The sequence below is a fragment of the Panulirus ornatus genome, chromosome 4 (genome assembly GCF_036320965.1).
Source record: "Panulirus ornatus isolate Po-2019 chromosome 4, ASM3632096v1, whole genome shotgun sequence".
Taxonomy (NCBI): Eukaryota; Metazoa; Arthropoda; class Malacostraca; order Decapoda; family Palinuridae; genus Panulirus; species Panulirus ornatus.
The window spans coordinates 69,051,899-69,060,131 of record NC_092227.1 but is presented as its reverse complement, the minus strand read 5'-3'; positions in this window follow the sequence as shown (position 1 = coordinate 69,060,131).

The following is an 8,233-nucleotide window of genomic DNA, read 5'->3' as shown; positions in this document are numbered from 1 at the left end:
TGGTTTTTAAGTATTATGAGTCAAAAGAATGTAATTCATGAAATTAACCGTTATTAATTAGCACCTGGACTAATTATGATAAAATTCAAATGCTAGTTACTCGAGTTAATTATACGAATTTTAGATTTTGACCACAGATTCGTATTCAGCATACATAAAGGTATCTATTCTCAAAATTTCGAGAAAATCTATTTTTCAAAAAAATCACGAAATATTCAAGGTTATATAGGCTGGCATTTTTTTTGCTCAGATTTTCAACTTCCTCAGATTTTAATGAAAATCTGTGTATAGATGTTATTTTATATGGTATTTAAGTATTATGAGTCAAAAGAATAGTAATTCATGATATTAACCTTTTAATTAGCACCTGGACTAATTATGATAAAATTCAAATGCTAATTACTCGAGTAATTATACGAATTTTTAGATTTTGACCACAGATTCGTATTCAGCATACATAAAATTATCTATGCTGAAAATTTCGAGAAAATCTATTTTTTCAAAAAAATCATGAAAAATCCAAGGCATTTTTTTGCTCAGATTTTCAACTTCCTCAGATTTTAATGAAAATCTGTGTATAGATGTTATTTTATATGGTATTTAAGTATTTGGAGTCAAAAGACTGTAATTCATGATATTAACCGGTTTATTAATTAGCACCTGGACTAATTATGATAAAATTCAAATGCTAATTACTCGAGTAATTATACGAATTTTTAGATTTGACCACAGATTCGTATTCAGCATACATAAGGGTATCTATTCTGAAAATTTCAAGAAAATCTATTTTTTCAAAAAAATCACTAAAAATCCAGGCTATAGGCCTGGCATTTTTTTTGCTCAGATTTTCAACTTCCTCACATTTTAATGAAAATCTGTGTATAGATGTTATCTTATATGGTATTTAAGCAGTTAGAGTCAAAAGACTGTAATTCATGATATTAACCGGTTAATTAATTAGCACCTGGACTAATTATGATAAAATTCAAATGCTAATTACTCGAGTAATTACACGAATTTTTAGATTATGACCACAGATTTGTATTCAGCATACATAAGGGTATCTATTCTGAAAATTTCAAGAAAATCTATTTTTTTCAAAAATCACTAAAAATCCCAGGCATTTTTTTTGCTCAGATTTTCAACTTCCTCAGATGTTAATGAAAATCTGTGTATAGATGTTATTTTATATGGTATTTAATTGTTTGGAGTCAAAAGACTGTAATTCATTATATTAACCGGTTAATCAATTAGCACCTGGACTAATTATGATAAAATTCAAATGCTAATTACTCGGATAATTATACGAATTTTTAAATTCTGATCACAGATTGGTATTCAGCATACATAAAGGTATCTATTCTGAAAATTTCAAGAAAATCTATTTTTTCAAAAAAATCACGAAAAATCCCAGGCTATATAGCCTTGCACTTTTTTTGCTCAGATTTTCAACTTCCTCAGATTGTAATGAAAACCTGTGTATAGATCTTATTTTATATAGTATTTAAGTATTATGAATCAAAGGATGTAATTCATAATATCAACCGACTAATTAATTAGCACCTGGACAATTATGATAAAATTTAAATGCTAATTACTCGAGTAATTATACGAATTTTTAGATTTTGACCACAGATTCGCATTCAGCATACATAAGATATCTCTGCTGAAAATTTCGAGAAAAACTGATTTTTCAAAAAAATCATGAAAAATCCTAGGCATTTTTTTTTTTTTTGCTCAGATTTTCAATTTGCTACGATTTTAATGAAAATCTGTGTATAGATGTTATTTTATATGGTATTTAAGTATTTGGAGTCAAAAGACTGTAATTCATGATATTAACCGGTTTATTGATTAGCACCTGGACTAATTATGATAAAATTCAAACACTAATTACTCGATTAATTATACGAATTTTTAGATTTTGACCACAGATTCGTATTCAGCATACATAAAGATATTCTATGCTGAAAATTTCAAGAAAATCTATTTTTTAGAAAAAAAAATCACAAAATATCCAAGCCTAGCATTTTTTTTTGCTCAGATTTTCAACTTCCTCAGATTTTAATCAAAATCTGTGTATAGATGTTATCTTATATGGTATTTAAGTATTTGGAGTCAAAAGACTGTAATTCATGATTTTAACCGGTTTATTTGTTATCACCTGGACTAATTATGATAAAATTCAAATGCTAATTACTCGAGTAATTATAAGAATTTTTAGATTTTGACCACAGATTCGTATTCAGCATTCATAAAGATATCTCTGCTGAAAATTTCAAGAAAATCTATTTTTTAAAAAAAATCACGAAAAACCCTTGCATTTTTTTTTTTTTGCTCAGATTTTCAACTTCCTCAGATTTTAATGAAAATCTGTGTATAGATGTTATTTGATATGGTTTTTAAGTATTATGAGTCAAAAGAATGCAATTCATAAATTTAACCTTTTAATTTGCACCTGGACTATTTACGATAAAATTCAAATGCTAATTACTCGAGTAATTATACGAATTTTTAGATTTTGACCACAGATTCGTATTCAGCATACATAAAGGTATGTATTCTTAAAATTTCGAAAAAAATCTGTTTTTTTAAAAAAAATCACGAAATATTCAAGGTTATAGGCTGGCATTTTTTTTTGCTCAGATTTTCAACTTCCTCAGATTTTAATGAAAATCTGTGTATCGATGTTATTTTATATGGTATTTAAGTAATTGGAGTCAAAAGACTATAATTCATGATATTAACCGGTTAATTGATTAGCACCTGGACTAATTATGATAAAATTCAAATGCTAATTACTCGAGTAATTATACGAATTTTTAGATTTTGACCACAGATTCGTATTCAGCATGCAAAAAATTATCTATGCTGAAAATTTCGAGACAATCTATTTATTCAAAAATATCATGAAAAATCCCAGGCAGGTTTTTTGCTCAGATTTTCAACTTCTTCAGATTTTAATGAAAATCTGTGTATAGATGTTATTTTATATGGTATTTAAGTATTATGAATCAAAAGAATGTAATTCATAAATTTAACCTTTTAATTAGCACCTGGACTATTTACGATAAAATTCAAATGCTAATTACTCGAGTAATTATACGAATTTTTAGATTTTGACAACAGATTCGTGTTCAGCATACATAAAGGTATCTATTCTCAAAACTTCGAGAAAATTTATTTTTAGAAAAAAATCACTTTTCTTTTTTTCCTCAGATTTTCAACTTCCTCAGATTTTAATGAAAATCTGTGTATAGATGTTATTCTATATGGTACTTAAGTAGATGGAGTCAAAAGACTGTAATTCATGATATTAACCGGTTTATTAATCAGCATCTGGACTAATTATGATAAAACTCAAATGTTAATTACTCGATTAATTATACGAATTTTTAAATTTTGACCACAGATTCATATTCAGCATACATAAAGGTATCTATTCTGAAAATTTCAAGAAAATTAATTTTTTAAAAAAAATCACGAAAAATTTATGGCTATAATATATATAGCCTTGTTTTTTTTTTGCTCAGATTTTCAACTTCCTCAGATTTTAATGAAAATCTGTGTATAGATGTTAATTTATATGGTATTTAAGTATTATGAGTCAAAAGAATGTAATTCATAAATTTAACCTTTTAATTACCACCTGGACTAATTATGATAAAATTCAAATGCTAATTACTCGAGTAATTATACGAATCTTTAGATTTTAACCACAGATTCGTATTCACCATACATAAAAGTATCTATGCTGAAAATTTCAAGAAAATCTATTTCATCAGAAAAATCATGAAAAATCCAAGGCATTTTTTTTGCTCACAATTTAAACTTCCTCATATTTTAATGAAAATCTGTGTATTGATGTTATTTTATATGGTATCTAAGTATTTGGAGTCAAAAGACTGTAATTCATGATATTAACCGGTTTATTAATTAGCTTCTGGACTAATTATGATAAAATTCAAATGCTAATTATTCGGATAAATATGCGAATTTTTAGATTCTGATCACAGATTCGTATTCAGCATACATAAGGGTATCTATTCTGAAAATATCAAGAAAATCTTTTCCAAAAAATCATGAAAAATCCAAGGCTATAGACTGGCATTTTTTTTTGCTCAGATTTTCAACTTCCTCAGATTTTAATGAAAATGTGTGTATAAATGATTATTTTATATGGTATTTAAGTAATTGGAGTCAAAAGACTGTAATTCATGATATTAACAGGTTTATGATTTAGTACCTTGACTAATTATGATAAAATTTATATGCTAATTACTCGAATAATTATACGAATTGATAGATTTTGACCACAGATTCATATTCAGCATTCATAAAGATATCTATGCTGAAAATTTCACGAGAAAAAATCACGAGAAATCCATTTTTTTGCTCAGATTTTCAACTTCCTCAGATTTTAGTGAAGATCTGTGTATAGATGTTATTTTATATTGTATTTAAGTATGATGAGTCAAAAGAATGTAATTCATAAACTTAACCTTTTCTTTTGCACCTGGACTAATTATGATAAAATTCAAATGCTAATTACTCGAGTAATTATACGAATTTTTAGATTTTGACCACAGATTCGTATTCAGCATATATACAATTATCTATGCTGAAAATTTCTTGAAGATCTATTTTTTCAAAAAATCATGAAAAATCCCTTGCAATTTTTTTTCTCAGATTTTGAACTTCCTCAGATTTTAATGAAAATCTGTTTATAGATGTTATTTTATATGGTATTTAAGTATTTGGAGTCAAAAGACTGTAATTCATGATATTAACCGGTTTATCAATTAGCACCTGAACTAATTATGATAAAATTCAAATGCTAATTACTCGAGTAATTATACGAATTTTTAGATTTTGACCACAGATTCGTATTCAGCATACATAAAATTATCTACACTGAAAATTTCGAGATAATCTATTCTTTCAAAAAAAAATCATGAAAAATCCGTGCATTTTTTTTTTTTTCTCAGATTTTCAACCTCCTCAGATTTTAATGAAAATCTGTGTATAGATTTTATTTTATACGGTATTTAAGTGTTTGGAGTTAAAAGACTGTAATTCATGATATTAACCGGTGTATCAATTAGCACCTGGACTAATTATGATAAAATTCAAATGCTAATTACTCGATTAATTTTACGAATATTTAGATTTTGACCACAGATTCGTATTCAGCATTCATAAAGATGTCTATGCTGAAAATTTCAGAAAAATTTATTTTTTCAAAAAAATCATCAAAAATCCCAGGCTATAGCCTAACATTTATTTTTTTTTTTTTTGCTCAGATTTTCAACTTCCTCAGATTTTAAAGAACATCTGTGTATAGATGTTATTTTATATGGTATTTAAGTATTTGGAGTCAAAAGACTAATTCATGATATTAACCGGTTTATTAATTAGCACCTGGACTAATTATAAAATTCAAATGCTAATTACTCGATTAATTATACGAATTTTTACATTTTGACCACAGATTCGTATTCAGCATTCATAAAGATATCTGTGCTTACAATTTCAAGAAGATTTATTTTTTCAAAAAAATCACGAAAAATCCTAGGCATTTTTTTCCTCAGATTTTCAACTTCCTCAGATTTTAATGAAAATCTGTGCATAGATGTTATTTTATATAGTATTTAAGTATTTGGAGTCAAAAGACTGTAATTCATGATATTAACCGGTTTATTAATTAGCACCTGGACTATTTATGATAAAATTCAAATGCTAAATACTCGAGTAATTATACGAATTTTTAGATTCTGACCACAGATTCGTATTCAGCATACATAAAAGTGTCTATTCTGAAAATTTCAAGAAAATCTATTTTTTCAAAAAAATCACGAAAAATCCATTGCCTTTTTTTCTGATTTTCAACTTCCTCAGATTTTAATGAAAATCTGTGTATAGATGTTACTTTATATGGTATTTAAGTATGTGGAGTCAAAAGACTGTAATTCATGATATTAACCGGTTTATTAATTAGCACCTGGACTAATTATGATAAAATTCAAATGCTAATTACTCGAGTAATTATACGAATTTTTAGATTTTGACCACAGATACTTATTCAGCATTCATAAAGATATCTATGCTGACAATTTCAATAATATTTATTTTTTCAAAAAAATTGCGAAAAATCCTAGGCTATAGCCTTGCATTTTTTTTTTTGCTCAGATTTTCAATTTCCTCAGATTTTAATGTAAGTCTGTGTATAGATGTTATTTTATATGGTATTTAAGTATTATGAGTCAAAAGACTGTAATTCATGATATTAACCGGTTAATTAATTAGCACCTGGACTAATTATGATAAAATTCAAATGCTAATTACTCGAGTAATTATACGAATTTTTAGATTTTGACCATAGATTCGTATTCAGCATACATAAAATTATCTATGCTGAAAATTTCGAGAAAATGTATTTTTCAAAAAAATCATGAAAAATCGAAGGCTATAGCCTGCATTTTTTTTTTTTTTTTTGCTCAGATTTTCAACTTCCTCAGATTTTAATGAAAATCTGTGGTTAGATGTTATTTTATATGGTATTTAAGGATTTGGAGTCAAAAGACTGTAATTCATGATATTAACCGGTTTATTTATTAGCACCTGGACTAATTATGATAAAATTCAAATGCTAATTGCTCGGATAATTATACGAATTTTTAGATTCTGATCACAGATTCGTATTCAGCATACATAAAGGTATCTATTCTCAAAATTTCAAGAAAATTTATTTTTTCAAAAAAATCACGAAAAATCCATATATATATATATATATATATATATATATATATATATATATATATATATATATATATATATATATATATATATATATATATATATATATTTTTTATACTTTGTCGCTGTCTCCCGCGTTTGCGAGGTAGCGCAAGGAAACAGACGAAAGAAATGGCCCACCCTCCCCCATACACATGTACATACACACGTCCACACACGCAAATATACATACCTACACAGCTTTCCATGGTTTACCCCAGACGCTTCACATGCCTTGATTCAATCCACTGACAGCACGTCAACCCCTGTATACCACATCGCTCCAATTCACTCTATTCCTTGCCCTCCTTTCACCCTCCTGCATGTTCAGGCCCCGATCACACAAAATCCTTTTTCACTCCATCTTTCCACCTCCAATGTGGTCTCCCTCTTCTCCTCGTTCCCTCCACCTCCGACACATATATCCTCTTGGTCAATCTCTCCTCACTCATTCTCTCCATGTGCCCAAACCATTTCAAAACACCCTCTTCTGCTCTCTCAACCACGCTCTTTTTATTTCCACACATCTCTCTTACCCTTACGTTACTTACTCGATCAAACCACCTCACACCACACATTGTCCTCAAACATCTCATTTCCAGCACATCCATCCTCCTGCGCACAACTCTATCCATAGCCCACGCCTCGCAACCATACAACATTGTTGGAACCACTATTCCCTCAAACATACCCATTTTTGCTTTCCGGGATAATGTTCTCGACTTCCACACATCTTTCAAGGCTCCCAAAATTTTCGCCCCCTCCCCCACCCTATGATCCACTTCCGCTTCCATGGTTCCATCCGCTGACAGATCCACTCCCAGATATCTAAAACACTTCACTTCCTCCAGTTTTTCTCCATTCAAACTCACCTCCCAATTGACTTGACCCTCAACCCTACTGTACCTAATAACCTTGCTCTTATTCACATTTACTCTTAACTTATATATATATATATATATATCTTTTCTTTTTTTCTTTTAAACTATTCGCCATTTCCCGCGTTAGCGAGGTAGCGTTAAGAATAGAGGACTGGGCCTTTGTGGTATATCCTCACCTGGCCCTCCTCTGTTCCTTCTTTTGGAAAATTAAAAAAAAAAAAAAACGAGAGGGGAGGATTTCCAGCCTCCCGCTCCCTCCCCTTTTAGTCGCCTTCTACGACACGCAGGGAATACGTGGGAAGTATTCTTAATCCCCTATCCCCAGGGATATATATATATATATATATATATATATATATATATATATATATATATATATATATATATATATTTGGTTTGTTAACAAAGGACCAATGTATCCTGATATGTTCCTAAAATTGGTATACTCTTGTCTATACACATTGTTTTCCTATCATCCGATATGGCCTTTGACCTGGGCATGATTTGTCTTTGCAGTAAGTAGATGAGGTTACTCCAGTTACCATTCTCGTTGCAGA